The sequence below is a fragment of the Dermacentor variabilis genome, chromosome 5, assembly GCF_050947875.1.
Source record: "Dermacentor variabilis isolate Ectoservices chromosome 5, ASM5094787v1, whole genome shotgun sequence".
Lineage (NCBI taxonomy): Eukaryota > Metazoa > Arthropoda > Arachnida > Ixodida > Ixodidae > Dermacentor > Dermacentor variabilis.
Window position 1 is genome coordinate 179170756 of NC_134572.1, and position 15727 is coordinate 179186482.

The following is a 15727-nucleotide window of genomic DNA, read 5'->3' on the forward strand; positions in this document are numbered from 1 at the left end:
AGCCTGAAAAGCGTGGACACAGAATCGAGGAACAGGTCAAGAAATTCGGCAACCAGGTACAAAGCAACTGAAAGTGGAAATGGAAAACCGGGTTTCGAAAGTGAGAGAACAAGGCAGCCAATTTGGTGCAAGCATTGGACGGAAAAAATCTATGGAGATTTAGAAGAATGGGAAAAAATTGGAAGAGAAAATCTGTGCGACAACACAAACGGTGGTGCCTACCTATTTGTGGCTTAAACTGCTTGCCTAAATACAAAATATACTGGAGCAAATATTCGCTGTTAGATGAGGCATGCATGTGCTGCAGAAAAAATCTGGAAACCACTATGCACGTCCAAATGGAATGAGAATGGTTTCACCCAGTGGAACGCGTGGATAAAATATACCCTCCAGAAGCGCTTCCATTTGAAGTGAACGGAAGCAACAGCCAGTCAGTAGTAGAATAAGCAAGAGACGTTGAAAATATTTGTGTAAAAAAAAAACGTGGGGAAATTAATACGAACGGACGCTTTACATGCATAGGTAGCGGCACAAGGCATATAGAGAAGTTCTGAGGAAGAAAAAGTATGCAGAAACTCCACTGGAATTGTCTAAGTATACGTAAGGATACTCCAAATTTCACTTGGACCAAGCCAAATTTCAAGTTTGCCCAATTCCAAATGTCAAGTTCGCCCAACCACAAATTTCAGTTGGCCCAACCTCAAATTTCAAGTCGAGACAAAACCAATTTTCAAGTTGGCCTACCTCCAGATATAGCTTGGTCGACGCCTAATGTTCAAATTGCCCCCTTCCGAAATTTCAGTTGGCCCACCCCTACTACAGGCTTCCCCATGAATTTTCTGTGGATTCCTATGTATCCCTATGGGTATCCTCTCTGATCATTTTTTTTTCGGTTGTTCCTGGTCGCTTATTAAGCTACCAACCATCTACATTGACACTACTATAACGAATAAATGTCTCCGCAAATGGCGCATTTTTGTGCAGATACTAGGCATTACACTTTTCACGTGATGAACAGATTTTGTTGAGGTAACGCTAAAGCTTACGCATTAAAAAAGGTTAAGGAGATGTGTACAAAAATGCTAGGATTAAAACAAACTGCCGACGATTACGATACTCCCTAATGCGAAATTGGAGCGCAGCATTTTGCGCGTGTTCTCATTTCGCGATATACTGGCTGGCGCGGGGAGTCTGTCTGGTGCGGCACACTGCAAACAGAGGGGAGTGTGGCGCGATTGCCTCGCTAATCGGTATATCCTGAGAGCAACCGCGCGGGTGACTGCGTGGCCGCGATCCACAGCAGGCGCTGCAGACAATCTCCGCTCATGCAGCGCTTTGTTTCAATACATACGACGCACGCTACCCTGGCGCCATCCCGTAGCTATCGTCGCCGCAAAGTCCCTCGCTCGCGACACTGCGCTTTTCTTTTCGCGCTTTCGCCGTGCCTTCCTCCTCCGCGTTTCTCCTCGTCCTCTCTTCGCTTTTGCCGCTTTTTTCATTCCCTGTTGCGCTCCGCGTTCACTCTCATTCTCGCTGGGCTCGTTCGCTCGGTTACGAGGCATGACGCCTACGCTCGCCGCACTAACGGGAACCTAAGAGCTGCGCTCTAAAACGTGTATGGTATGCTTCATTAAATCAATCAGGCTAGGTGACTTTCTGTCAGGCCCCGTTTCAAAGGGGTTGCCTCACGCGGTCTGCAGTTGTTAAATGCAATATCAAGAAAAATTCTATTGATATGTATATGTGAGCTGAAGTGGTTTCAATGTTGTTTGCATAGCCTACAATTCCATCACGAAAATACTAACCTAGCACAATAATTAGAAGCAGTAAGTGCGTTATGTTACTCCCCGAATTAATTATTGATTGACATCGCCATGCATCTAGTAAGAAAGTTTAGGCGCAGAAACGCAAGCATGCTTCAGATATACTGGTTTAAAGTAAGGAACACCAGTTAAACTTTATTGCTTCAGTAATACGATGAACCACGCGAATAAGAGTGTCCTAACGAGACTTGGTAGCCTGAACAGCTAGGCTTTGCACTAGCAGCCCCAGTGCACGAAAGGAAATGCGTTTCTGCACACTACGAACATATGTGTCCACTGTTTAGGCACACGCACGCACGAAAATGGGGCTAGCGTGGGGACGGAAAAGTCAGCTAGCGCATATACATCCAACACTGCGCACTCGATTAATCTCAAAACGAAGATGAATGATGCCGATTGCGACGAAGCCTCTAATACGCGTCGGCCGAGCTATCGCGATATCTCGATGTAAAATTTTCGTCACATGCGGTAGTTCCTTTTTGTTTGTTTTTACTTCTTTTCTCCCCGCTTCACCACCTTTCTCGACCTCAAGCGTGCGCCGAAAACCATGGAGGGACGAAAAAGTTAGGAGGTAGCATCTTGCTACGCGATTACCCTGACGACCAGAGAATGGAATAGCTTCACCCTCTCCATTATCAGTAGCACCCCTGCGGCCCGTTTAAGTGGTTTGCTAACCTCGCAATTTTACAATGGTGTTGAGTTATTGCCTTTGTTGTCAATAAGTGAAGTATCAATGCCATTTTGCCTGTGAAATTTACTTGTGTAGATTTTGTTGTATACTTTACAGCTGTGAATCGGGCGACCTTTGGTTGCATAATCTTTTATTATTCGTCTTGTACTGAATCCCTGTCTCTTTTTTCCCTCCTAGTATAATCCCTATAAGGATTGATAGCATGTGTAAATAAAAATAAGAACATAAATAAATCCACGCCTATCGGCGTGACACGCGATCGCACGTCAAAGTACGCGGTTGGTTTCAGTGTATCCGCTCTGCAGGCACAGCCACGGCCGGGCAGCCGAACAAGCGCGCACCGAATCCAACCTACTGGCATACTTACTAGGAACGAAACCTCTCAGCAAATCTTGATTCTTGCTTTGTGATCTCGACGCAAGAGGTCACGTGTTGGGCTGCCGCTGAGCATATGGACTGGCTTCGCGGTGCGTTCGCTTGCCAAGGCTGGCTGCGTGACGTAATGCTCTCTCCTAACTTTTAGAGCACAGATCTTAGGCGCCCGTTCCTGCGTTGAGCGTCGACGGGCGTAACGGGCGTAACGGAGCGAACGCAGAGCCCAGCGTTATATGAAAGAAGAGCGCGCGATGAGGAAAGTGAAGGAGGAGCAGAGAAGAGACGGCCTGCGGCAAAAAACATTGCCTTGGTTTGGTGCGGCTACGTGGCATTTGCATATTTGAAAACTTTGCCTCAAGTTACGTGAGGTACTCTTTATTACAAAGGCGGAGTATGACAAATCACGCGTATACCGGCGCAATCATCCTAAATAGAGGTTTTCATTCACGTACGCGGATAAAAATGATAGGGCAGTATTTTGACAATCAACTGCAAGTGATGTATACCGGCCTGGTGGCCAGTAAATGTGACCTACTATTTTGAGCAGATTCTCTCATAGCGTGCTAACGGGCGATGACACAGACACAATTTGCATAGTTCTGGTGTCGCAAGCATTTCCCTCGAGGTGCAAAGCCGACTTGTTCATGTCGACCTGAATACTTAAGCAAATATTTTCTAGATCTGCAGTTGCTGCAGTGGCCCAGAAGTACAGACAGAAAAACAGCTTGGGAATTAACTCGGGGCTCATTGACAAAACCGATCGGTAAAAATCCAGAGCGGTCCACAATGGGGTCTTTCATACGCTCTGTGCGGCGTTCGGATGCCAAATCTTGCTAACAAATGCACAATGCGTTCTCACTGAACAAATGCTGCCCCAGTGCGCGTCTGAATATTATCCTAGCGCGTTCACTTCGTAGCATTAAAAAAAAAAAAAAACGGTGGCTTCCTTTCCGGAACCCTCTAAAAATCACGAATTCTCTCATTGCTCTCTTTGCGGTGTCGCGACAAGACGCTCTAAGGATTATAAGTCATTTCAGCCAACGGGAGGCTAATCTTTATCAATAAGACTGATAAAGCCAACGGCACAAGGTTTGTGGTAAAGTTCATAGCGCAGGGATAGTGTACATTGCTTTATTTTCGTTTCGTGAGGTGATCACTACATAACCGCGGGAAGTTTGAAAACTATAAGGTGAGTGCGCCACGCAATGGCACCCACTCGTACTAAACGTCCAGGAAAGCTGGATATGGGCGTTAGGACTGCAGGACTGGGTCTCAGAAATTCTGGGGCCATGGAAGACGCAAAATGAAACTACATATGCACGTCGTCGTTTGTGGTTAGAGAATATTTGGTGGTGTTATATTTGCTTCTGTTATCAGTGCGTGCATGCAGGAAAGAAAATTTACTGACCTGTTGAAAAAGAATAAAAATAAACCACGTTTACTTGGAACAAACAGTTTTGCGTTGCACTATGCAGACAGTGTTGCAGAACCAGTGAGTGCCAGTGAACGCAGAACCAGTGAGTGCTAGCACGATGTCCGCCGCTACGCTATAAATTGAGCAATTATTGAAGAATGCTCTAAGTAAATCATGAGGTCTCTCCACCTTTATTTTACTTACTATCACGCATATATTACCATTCTGTTCAATACTGTTCCTTTTATGTTTACCATGGCTGGAGATTACTCAAGTCGCACTGTAGAAATAATCGCGTAATAGTCAATAAATCAAATGCTTATAAATAACAAAGCCACCTCGCTGCTGTGTTAATATTAAGCTCGAGGTTGTTTATATAAACTTAATGACGGAATTTATGAACTAAATGTACCCTGCCGACTAATCGGGATACCGAAGGGCAAGTCTCATGGTTACTGCTGACCTATATTTACTGTCGTAAATCTGGGCACAAGGCGCGGCGTCTGCTTCTGCATCTAATGTGGGTTAGCGATAACAATTGAATGTTAACAATAATATTGCATGTTTGCCTAGTCGATTACCTTGACCATCCAAAATTAGTATTTTTGAGACATATGGCGTGCTTTCTTTCATTAACGCGCTCTTGCAGATAAGCATATGAGTTTGATATCATTCCAGCTGACTTTCTTTTATTAACGCGTTCCCGCAGATGAGTAAACGGGTGTGATATCATTCCAAACCCGGCCGCTAAACCTGAACAGATGTGGCCATAGCAGGTAGGCCAGCAACAAGACATCGAGAATTGGAGAATTTTCAACGATTCCTTAGCTTATCAACTCAGCGAGTATACACCTCAAAGGAGGTCAATGGCGCTGGTAGTCGGCTATACTATGCCAGATGATACATTGATAAGTAGGCTTCGTGCTTAACCCTGCTTACCACAGCACTATGCCACTTTTATTCCTGAGAACATTTGTATGGAGAGGTAGTACCTAAACAAGCTGGACCCCTTTCTGAGTTATAAGCCAAAATATCTCACCACAGAATGTTGAAAATGGTTGCCGTCAAAGTTTACCAGATACGTTCATCACTGCAACAGAGTGGAATCATGGCTAGTGTATGTTTGTCGGGGTGGTGAGAGGCATTATATTAATGGAAAAGGAGCGCAAACAAATACAGGACAGATAGGCTTTAGTGTCTAAGTGTGCCGTGTATGTTTTTGTGCCCAGGCTTGTCATGTCTATATCGTCTGCGTATTTCTTTGCGCGCCTTTAAGATAACACTTTATCATTCTTTCACGGACTATTTGGAATCCAAAAACTTCGTTTATACGTAGTAGTTATAAAGGGTTGGTAATGCGCCGTCGCCCATTCCAACTCAAGCACCACTAGATTTGCTTCGACTATTTGAAATGACAACGCAAAGGCAGAGCATACTCGAGTGCAGTAGGCACTAAAGCCCCAGATTCCTTCTGTGTCTATTAATTGCCTGTCCACAGACAGATCAAATAGTATTCTTGATACTGAGGTAATCGTCTGCAGTAGCTTTTTCTTTGAAGCGAGACGAAGCCAAGCGTGACGAGTTTTTTTATTTAAAGAGGCTCTGAATCACCACTTGGACTTGGTGAAAGAACAGCCCGCTGATAGCATACGCTGCTGTCAACGTCGCCGCCAAATTTTGAAGTCGTTCGCGCCGCATGGAGCTCGCAAGCCGCCTTTCTCTCGGACGCTCTCTTTTCAACAGGAGCCTGCTTCTTGTTCTTTTCTGAACGCTTTATTTCACGACATAGCAGATTACGATACACGGCTGCTTTTGACCAATAGCTGACATCAATCACGATTTGTGTCTGAATCAGTGCGCTTTTTCCTACTATTACTCTATATATTTACTGACGCTCTTGAATGAACTGGCTGAAGTAAACGAAAATCTGCTTCCGAATTTATTTCGATAAGAATTACGTACTTCCGGAAGAAGCTGACTATTGTCTGCTCACGCTCGGATGCGGCCGCCGGCGTAGGAGCTAAACTTTCTCCACTTTGCTTACTGATATCGTAGACACTGGGTCTTACTAATTTCGACTAGTTTTGAACACTCAACTACCCTGGAACCACACGAACCTTTAAGCCAGACCACCCGCACACTTGCCAGCGCACAATCACTCCTCGTCGCTTCTGGTTAGAGGCCTCGGCAGACTTCGCTTCGTACTGAGCTATTGATAGCACTTCACAATGCGGAAGTTAGATGCGGCCATTATCCGCCGTTCACGCTGGTGCAGGACAAAGCCGGTCCGCACCACATAGCAAAGCCAGACAGGAGCCCATGAGCTCGAGAGCCAATTCGAGCACTGTTGTGCGCAAAGCAAACGCTGCAGTTGCATGTAGCTGCAGTCTGCTACATAGCGAAGATACCGCGGCCGCCGCGGGGTGCCGCGACGGGTCTGCTAGCCGAGCGCACTGCGCCTCGCTGAGGAATACCGCGTTTGGCGTGTCGTAGGCGGGCAAAATCGGAAATATTGGCGTCTACGTGAACATCCAAAAGGACATTCGAACTGCGCGCTACGGTCAGTAGGCGGAGCGTTGTGAGCCTCCCGCTGCGTTGTAGGCTTCGCAGTGCAACACAATAAAGAAAGAGAGAAAGCTCCGCGAACGGCGTTTGACTGTCAACAACTGAACAACTCGTCTTCTCCTGAACGTATGGAAGTACTTTTGCGGCAAGGAATTTCATAATTCAACTTAAATGAATTTCTCGGCTGGATAAAAGGAACTTCAGGGCCCCTTTAAAGTAACACATTATGCTTCCCAGTCATTGAAATATCCTAGGCACCACGTTTGGCGCCTCCTTTGTGCTTTTGCAGCGTAGTCGCGTGGTAGCGATGCTACCTTGATGTGCCTTCGGGTGCAGCACAAGTGAAAGGGACGGCAATCGATGGTGGTGGTGGTGGTGGTGGTGATGTTGAAGCAGGCGGCGTTAGCCTGGCATACATAGCCGGCAATTGTTCCGCCTGATCCTCCTTCGAGTTGAGATCAGGGGTGTGTCACCAGGTGTCGATGAGCCCCGTGTCTCGCAGAAAGGCTATCAGCAGTCGTTGCGCTCTCTTCCTGAATGCCGCGGGCCCTCCGGGGAAAACAACGTTTTCAAAGGTCCTGTGCGTGAGACCGCTTTTTTGTAGGTTGTGGACCATCGCTTTTCTTTCTGTGTCAAACTTCGGGCACAGCCAAATGAAATGTTCGATGTCGCCAATGTCACCACAGAAAACACAGAGTGGGGAAGCGCGAAGCCCAGTCTTGAATAACCAAGCTGGGGTGTATGCGGAGTCGGTCCTGATGCGGTATAAAAGCGTCGCTTGTTGGCGTGTAAATCCATGAGTCACACAGGATTTGTGTGGATTCTTTTGCATCTGTCTAAAGTGAAGGCGGATTGCACCCTTAGGGTTTCAAAAAGCTTTTGGAGCTTTCACTTTTGGGACACATGTCAGCGCTAGGCGTGCAAAGGCGTCAGCTTCCTCGTTTCCATCAATTCCTACGTGTGATGGAATCTACTGAAACCTTATGTTAAATTCTTTGCTCGTTAGGTCGTCGATCAGTGCCAGAGACTGCCTTGTAAATTTCTCTAGAGGTATTCCGTATTCCATCTGCCAAGCGAGACGCGCCACGGAGAAACATCTGGCTATTCATAGAATCAGCCGGGCTGATTTCAAACCAGCGCAATGGCCCCGGCTCTGTGAGGTAAGCGAGCGATTCTTCGCTGATCTCTAAACTCATATGCTGCCAGTTGTTGTAGCGATTCTTCGCTGATCTCGAAACTCATATGCTGCCAGTTGTTGTAGCGATTCTTCGCTGATCTCTAAACTCATATGCTGCCAGTTGTTGTAGCGATTCTTCGCTGATCTCTAAACTCATTTGCTGCCAGAAGTTGTATGCAGCTTCGTTAGCTTTTCGCTCTCGAAGGTGCGGATGTTCGCGCTGCGTTTATTTGCAACTTTCGTGCCTGGACAGGCCACCCTCTCTGCCTTTCTGTAAATAAATTTATCTCTCTCTCTCAATGAAGTCGTCTTCGCACGCACGTGCTTTTTGTCGACTAAGTCATACATTCCATGACGCTGTCTTTGTTTGGCCTGAATGTATGCGAACAGCACCCTTTGAGAATATCGCCGTACGTGACGAAGCGGTGACGGTACGTAGGCAAAGAGATGCGCTGGTGATGTTCCGATCATTATAAGCTATTATCGCTCTTTAGCGCCTTATCCATCCGAATCGAAGCGTTACCAACCGTGACCAAACGTACTCGGGCGCCGGCACCGCCGCGCGGGCCGTACCTGGAAAGCGATCTGCGATGCGGACAAAAGTGCTGACTACTGAATGGATTCGCGCTTTGTGTTCTCGCCGCTTACCTAGCGTTAAAGAGAGACGCGCGGAGAGCGCTGAGAACGTCTTCGGAGAGCGTCTTCGGTGAACGTCTGCTAGTTCAGCACCGCGTAGGGGAAGCCACTATCGACAGAAGAGAGAGTGAACTACAGCGCAGGAAGACGAGAGAGGAGATGACGCTACTTTTATTTCATCTGTGGCCATCTACATCACCAGCGGGTTAATGAAGAAGAGAAGAAGGCGACGAGGTTAGCCGGAGGAATGTAGCAATAAATGGGTTCTACCGGCAGTACCCTAGCGAAATCTTTACATTGGCGCAGTCGTAAACAGGAACCTGTGGAGAAGAAGATCAACGTCGCGTACAACGAAGGACGAGCCACCATGAAAGGCTACAAAGCAAGTGACCCGCAACATGCCGGGCCACTGGAGGATCTCACCACGCCTGATGCTCTACGGAGCGTTCTAAGTGCCTCCAGGTTTACGGCTGACGACACCGTCACTAAAGGTACCGTTCCTGCCTCCAATGAACAAGACGAATCTGAAACTTGTTCTAAAGGGCCCATCTTAACTAATGAAATTCAGCAAGCTGTAACGCCGCCAGACAGTGATATAACTGCTCTGAACGCACTGCTTGACCTTCATAAATTCCAGATGAAGCAACAGCAGCAGCTGATAGACCTTCTTGTTACGCTGTCAAGATCTGGAAACAAGAGAGAACAGTCTTTCGTAAAACCAGACATATTTGATGCCAATTCGTCCGGTTCATTTTATGTCCGGCTTCATTTTTATGAGTATGCTTGCTCGACAAACCAATGGTTGAGTGACGCGGATCGCATACAGAACATGCGGGCGTTTCTGTGTTGCAACGCACGGAAATGGTGCAACCTTCGGTTAAGTTCACAGTTGAATGAACCATGAAATGAGTGGAAGGAGATTTTCTCTCGAGCATTCTAAATAATCCCGTGGAACTTTGGAATAACGCCATTTTCTACAGACAGAAAGCAATTAAGATCAAAGATTGTGTGTTAGAAAAGTGGCATTTAATTTGTACAGCTGAGCCGAAACTTTGGAAGCTACCTGGAAGGCAACCACTTTAAGCTGTTCACGGACAACCACGCGTTGACGCAGCTGTTAGAGCTATCGCAGCCGAAGGGCAGAATAGCTCGATGGGTTAGCGAAGTACAACAATTAAGTTTTGACGTCATACATCGCCCGGAACATAAACATCACGGTGCCGAGGCCCTATCTCGACTCCACGTGTGGCATGAATGCCCAACTACAACCATGAAACTGTTACAGCTTCGGGAAGGCACGCAGGAAATGGAAGTAAAGAATGGCAAAATTTACTTCCCAGAGACCAAAGTGCCAACAGTGCAGAAGCTTTACCACACTCGTCCAGACTCAGGAGGACACGACGGATTCTGGAAGATATACCATAAAATAGCCCAGCGTTTCACTTGGAAAAAGGTGAAAGAAGACATCACAAATTATGTGAAAACCTGTCATCTGTGTCAGCTTGGCAAAACCAAGTACAAGCCTAGAGGCAACAGGATGGTCTTGCGTGAGTATTGCGATAGCCTCTTCGATGGTGTGCATCTTGATTTCGCTGAAATCAAAAAGAAGGGGGAGGGATTCGTTGTCGCCGCACGCGTTTTGTATACGCCAAAGCTGGAAAGGAGCACGCGAACAGCGTGATATAATTGCTGGAACGAGAAATCTTTCAAGAGCAGGAATCCATTGAAATATAATGTGGTGCCTTCTGTGGGTGCGAAAAAAACCATCGAGCACCTATTGTGTACGTGCCCTCGCTACGATGTCCAACGCCTCTCTCTGCGGGCAACTTTACACCGACTGGACTCGAGACCATTCACCGAGTCAAAGATACTCGGAGCGTGGCCACACCCGTCACTGGCTCGAAAAGCGATTCGTGCACTAGTGCATTACTTGAGGTGCACCGGCGTAAGAGACCGTTTATGGTGTCCCTGTGTATTGTGTTCCACCCACACGCACTCAGTGCTTACTCTCTCCCTTTTTCCTCTTTGTATTCCCCTTTCCCTTACCCCCAGTGTAGGGTAGCAAACCTGATGCTCTTTTGGTTGACCTTCCTGCCTTTCCTATCCTTGTTTTCTCTCTCTTTCTCTTCTCTCTCTCTCTCTCTTTCAAAAGCATCAGAGTCGTCGTCGCAGACAATGACCTAGCATTTAAAAGCAAAAAACTCTGGCTTTGGCTGAGAAAAGAAATATCGCTCTTCGCTTCCCAGCACTTTACCCATCCGGAAGCGAATTCTATTGAAGAGCGAGTGATTAGGGACTTGAAGAGATACATACGATTATACTCCGAGTTCAAAGGAGGCGGCTGGAAATGCACGTTGGAAGCCGCTGTTGCACATCACAACAGATCCTATTCAGAAGGCCTGGGATGCAGCGCATATTTTGTGGCATTTGGAACGAGTTCATGGCTGCCAGCGAACCACGAATGGGGCTTAGGGAAGCAAATTGATCTAAAGGAAGATCCCAAGACTTCTCATCAGGGACAAAAATATAGAGCGACAATGAAAAAGAATATTGACCGCGGACACTGCACAGAGATGCCGGAGATTGAACCAGATCCGTGGATTCTGGTCCGAAAAGGACATGATTCGAAAACGCTGGTTACAGGAACTTACTACGTCATCAATATTGCTAGACAGCAAGGACTGCTGAAGACAATATACTACCAAGGACCCAGTGCAAAAGTTGAAAAGGCTCTAATAGGGAACGTGTAACCGTATTATCATCGTGGGGGCCAGGACAGCAAATTGGGAGAGTGTGGCGATCCACATCGCCAGCGGAGTAATGAAGAAGAGAAGAAGACGAAGAGGTTAGGCGGGGGAATGTAGCAATAAATGGGTTCTACCGACAGTACCTTAGTGAAATCTTTACATCATTGAGGGGCTTTACTTGATATGAGATGCGAGCAGTGTAGCACCTATACGCGCGCCCTTCCCATTGCAGCTGCGTATTATTACACAAGGTGGCACGCCATGTAGCGGTTGCATAGGTAGTGGTACCGGGTATGACGTAGATAGAGAAGTCATGAGGACGGCAAGGAATATTATGGCAATGTATGAAAATTGCTTTAATAGCTACAGAAGTTCCAAGGAACAACAATAAGATTAAGAAGAGGCATACAAAAATGCTAGTATAAAAAACATGTGCAGCATACCCGAAAAAATCAAGCAGGCCAGGTGACTGTTTGTCGCCGTACCGTCTCAAAGGGAATGCCAAAAAATCGCCATCATTATAATAAGTAGCATCGTATCGTGCCATTTGTCACGCAATGTGACACGCACGCCGCGTTGCGCCGATACATTCAAACTTTGAATTGCACTTGCGTTGTATTCCACCACATGTCCAATCCCGTAGTAGTTGCACGTAGGGGCTGCAAGCTCCATGTAGCTGGACCACGTTAACTCAAGCAGCCTCATTGAATATTTGTCATCGCCCCGTTTCAAAGGAGAGAGCAATAACTCATCATCACCACCACCAACAACTAAAACAGCGTCGTATCGTACCACGATTCAAGGGATGCAACATGTGCGTCACGTTGTCTGGATACCTGTGCTTCGTTTCCCTTCGCTTCATTTCCCTCGCTTCGTTTCCCTCGAGCCCTTCGCGCCCACCTGACGCATCTGTAAGGGAGCGAACTCCTTCCACTCTTCAGACTCTTGTCTGTTTCGAACTAGATTCGGCCCCTTGTGTAGTTGCGCACTGCGGATTTGGAGTCCGTAAAGACTGCGATGGCGGTGGCGAAGGCGATTGCCGCTTCTTCCGCCGTCTCGGAGTTACGCATCCTGACGGTGGTGGACACAGATTCTTTGCCTCTCGAGTCGACCACGCTCGGGGCGAAGGCCGGTTCGCTTGTGTATTTCGCCGTGTCGACGTAGCGAGCATCTGGACCGTGCTTTCTCCGGATGTCATCGACTCGAGCGAACCGGCGTCGCCGATGGTGCTCGGGATGCATGTTGCGAGGTAGTCGGCGAAGCTTAGGAATATTTTTAGGAATGGCGGTATCTTGAATTGCGGTACGCGTCGGAGATGTAGCGTTCCCCGTAGCCGATGCATGCAAGGACCGATCTGCCCTTCGGCGTGATGTTCAGCCTGCCGAGTTGGTTGATCCTCTGTACTTCCAGAAGCACTCAACAGGTGTTAGGAACACCAATTTTGATGAGTCGGGTGCTTGTCACCACGGGTGGTTGTCTCAGGGTGAGCTTCGTAGCTTTGTTGACGGGTTCAGTTCAGTTTCCTTCTATTTATGATTACAAAGGTTGCTGTAAATTTAGCTTGTCAACTTCACAGTTTTTGAGAGTGAGTTACGGGGTTCCGTAAGTTATTCTATTTGTCAGTAGAGCTTGGATGACACTCAGGGGTATCTTATACATTGAGGGCACTGCGTTGGTTGGCTGCCCTCCTTACGAGGTCTTTGAGTTGTGAGATCGTGCACTGGAACCGAAGGAGAATGACGGCCCCCAATCCATCTCGGTGCAAAGTACAAGCCGAATACTTGAAGCCAGCCGACTTTCGGCATTTGGATCCCATTGCATTTGTATTTGATAAGCGCCCACCAAAATAGGAAATAATGTGAGCTCTCGATGCATACTTTTACGAATCTGAAACACACGCACAAAAACAAGCATGTGCGGCCAATCGGATATCTTCAAAGTTGAACTTATCCAACTGCGTGAGCGAGATGTCCCATCGTGGGTTTTGACGTCGCGAAGGAGCAAAAGCAAGCAGTGATGTACAAAGGAAGGACTACGCGGAGTAGAACCGTTCACTACGCACCCTATCAAAAGAATCCCTCAGTATACGGGACAGAATAAATAAAATATATTCCAGCACAAACTAAAGATGCGCTAGACCTAGCCTACGATGCGCACTTCAAAACCTTTCATCTGCGGTTGCAGGAGATGCTCAAAGAAATGTGACAATTTGTTAAAATTATTGGTAAAGACAGTACAACGATTCCTCACCACCCTCGCGATGATACTGTCATCCCCGAGGATTTTAGAAACGCAAACAATTTTAACTGATACTTCAGCTCGGCTTCTTACTTATTACAAGACCTGAAAGCTAAATTGCGGGGTCTTTCCTATCAAAATCACGACATGAGTAATAGGCACGCCGTAGAGGTGACTCCGCACTAAGTCCGAGCACCGGGGATTCTTTAGTGTGCAACCAATGCATGGTGCACGGGTGTTTCTGCACTTGTCAATGGGGCCGTTGCGGCCGGGATTCAATCTCACGCCCTCGGGCTTTGCAGCACAACACCAGAGCCACTACCTGATCATGGCGGGGCGATCGGGACTTTAACGATTATTATGTTACTTTTGACTGCGATTCAACGGGTCCTATCTCCATCGATCAGGGAGGCATACAGATTCTCTTAAAACAACTCCATTCGTCTACAGCAACGTTCCCGGATGGCTTGCCATGCACGCTAATTTCATCTTGTGCGCGTGCAGGGTGAAAATATTTTGCACCTATTGTCAGTAATTGTTTGGAAGAAAGCGCTTTACCAACTTACTGGAAAATTGCCAAGGTCACTCCAGTACCCAAATCTGCACCCTGCGATCTTGTGTGCATTTATCTTCCAATTGCACTGACCCGTATGGCTTGCCAGGTATTCGAGGTTTTCAGCAAACATGCGTCATCTTCATAGATTTTCATTCCTAAGTCCCACGCAACACGGTTTCCGCAATCGTCTTCCCTGCGTAACATAAGACTGAGTTCGTGCATTGTGAGGATACTCTGTGGACTTTAGATCTTTAGATTTTAAGAAAGCGTTTGATTTCGTACCTATTATCCGGTAGTTGAAAAGCTGTCGTGGTTCAATAGAGATCACACTGTCATTAATTGGATAAAATAATATCTAAACAAGAGACGGAAACGAGTTGTGAGCTATGCAGCACAGCCAACCTATGTGCGTGTGTGGTATGTCATGCGACAAAGCTACGCGTCTTGGGCCCACTTTTTTCAGCTTACGTGAATGATGAAAGTGACGGAATCTCGTATCACGTGCTATTATTCACCGATGTCTGCCTCTTATACCAATGCAACTGACGATTGTGCGGCACTAAAGGATGACGTGAACATGATTTCAATCTGGTGCGAGATATGGTGCGTCAGTATGAATTTGCAGAAAAATGTGCACCTGTGTTTCACAGGGTGAAAGAAGCCACATCATTACGCTTTGGTATAGAAGGCAGAGACATCTCGTGAGTAGCAGTATTCAAGTATCCCGACGTGTATGTTACTTTATAATTTTCGTGGCGCCGGCATATAGAGCATATCAGGAGCTGCGCTTCATGCTCATTGCGCTTCCTGTGCAGAAATGTGAAAACGTTACCTCTGCAGTTCAAGGAACTGTTGTGCGAAACAAACGTATGCTCTGTACTGGAATACTGTTGTTGCGTGGGGCATTCTCCGTTCCATAGATAAGTTGGAGCACATATAAGGCTGTGCGTTTAATATGACCTGGTTAGAATCAACTCACGAGTGGAATCTGCCGCTACACATAACTTTGGCCTAGAATCTCTGCCACAAAAAAGAAAAAGTTATGTATTAATTTTTTTCGTAAAATATAGCACTCAAGGATGGCCGTACTTAATTAGATTTTTCAAGAAGTGGGTACATTTCTTCACTCCTTGACCACGGATCAAAGACATACAATGTAAAACGTATTCTTCTAGGATCTCCTCCTTCTCGAAAACGATTTATGACGGGAATACACTGTTACGCGGCATTGTCAGTATAACTCGAATGATCCAGGCAGTTACGGATTATATCGCAGAAAACAGGCTACCGAATAGCAAATTAACAATATGTGGTAATTTTAATTCCCCCTGCATAGACCGGCATTCCCTTTCTCCAGCTTGACGGGATCAAGCCATATGTGACTCTCTAATCAATCGTGATGTGTCACATGATTTAACGCAGGTCGCCAGCTCGCACACACCAGAATCTGCCAATTTGGATTCGGTCTGCCTGAATGATAGGTTCCTGTACAGTGAATGCGATGT